We start from the raw sequence: 1228 nt of genomic DNA, 5'->3' as shown, positions 1-1228 counted from the left end.
CAGGATAGAGCAGGGTTTAGGGCTGTTGTGCATAGGGTCGCTATGAGTCGGAAACGACTCGACGGCACATAACAACAACTACAACAAATTTAATACATGTTTTCATCATGTAGGAACTAATTTTTCTAGGTTTACTAATAATTTTGTGTTTGTTTTCACGTATCAATAGCTTAGCTTGTTTATTTCTGTAATCTCTTATTCAGCAATTAAAATATTCATGAGATTACATGTTTAGACACATTTCATATTACTCATCATTGTTATTTCTCATGTTCTTGGTAGATGAAGTTTTGTTCAACCTTTGGATATAAAAGTTCTTTAGAAGTGATTTTGTTCTCTATTTTCATGTTGTGAGTAATTGACATTTTTAATGTACATATTATTTAAACCTCTGTGCTGATATAGACTATAGAGTTGCCCTGCTCACCCAAAGGTGGCCCTTTTCTCGGAGTTTGGATCCACCAATGGCTCCTTAGGAGAAATATGAACAATCTCGTCCCTTATTTACATACAGTCTGAGAAACCCCTTGGATAGTCAACTGTAAGTCAGTTCTCACAAAGTGGCACTGCTGAGTGAGAGAGCAAGTGATACTTAATATATTATATTCCCTAACCTCTATGTTTCATATATTGTACTTTATATCCTATACAATTTGTTGTTGTTATGTGCCGTCAAGTCGCTTGCGACTCATAGTGACCCTACGTACAACAGTCCTAAACTCTGCTCTGTCCTGTGCCAATCACACTGCCTCTGACACTCCCATCCCAATTACTGAATCAATCCACCTCATAGAGGGCCTTCCCCTCCTGCGTTGTCCCTCCACCCTCCCAAGCACGATGTCCCTCTCCAAAGACCTGTCCCTCCTTACAACATGTCCAAAGTATGTTAGACAGAGCCTCAAAATCCTTGCCTCCAAGGAGCCGCCTGGTTGACCCTTACCAGGATGAATCTCTCTGTTTTCCTAGCAGTCCATGGTACCCTCAATACTCTTCTTCACACCACAGCTCAAAGGCATCATTGTTGTTGTTGTTATGTGCCATCGAGTCGTTTGCGACTCATAGCGACCCTATATGCAACAGCCCTAAAACCTGCTCTATCCTGTGCCAATCGCATTGCCTCTGACACACCCATCCCGATTACCCCAGTCACTGAATCAATCCACCTCATGGAGGGTCTTCTCCTCCTGCGCTGTTCCTCTACTTTACCCAGCATGATGTCCCTCTCCAA

At 42.1% G+C, this 1228-nt stretch overlaps 1 protein-coding gene across 1 annotated transcript in view; it reads right to left on the bottom strand.

Moving 5' to 3' along the window:
- The window catches only part of PKHD1 (polycystic kidney and hepatic disease 1 (autosomal recessive)), an 866042-nt gene that overhangs the window by 240797 nt on the left and 624017 nt on the right, over positions 1–1228 (bottom strand). The gene's annotated exons all lie outside the window — the stretch shown is intronic.

This window comes from Elephantulus edwardii, unplaced genomic scaffold (genome assembly GCF_000299155.1).
Source record: "Elephantulus edwardii isolate Elephantulus edwardi_28Jun2011 unplaced genomic scaffold, EleEdw1.0 scaffold00017, whole genome shotgun sequence".
Lineage (NCBI taxonomy): Eukaryota > Metazoa > Chordata > Mammalia > Macroscelidea > Macroscelididae > Elephantulus > Elephantulus edwardii.
This window is presented reverse-complemented; position numbering and strand designations above follow the sequence as displayed.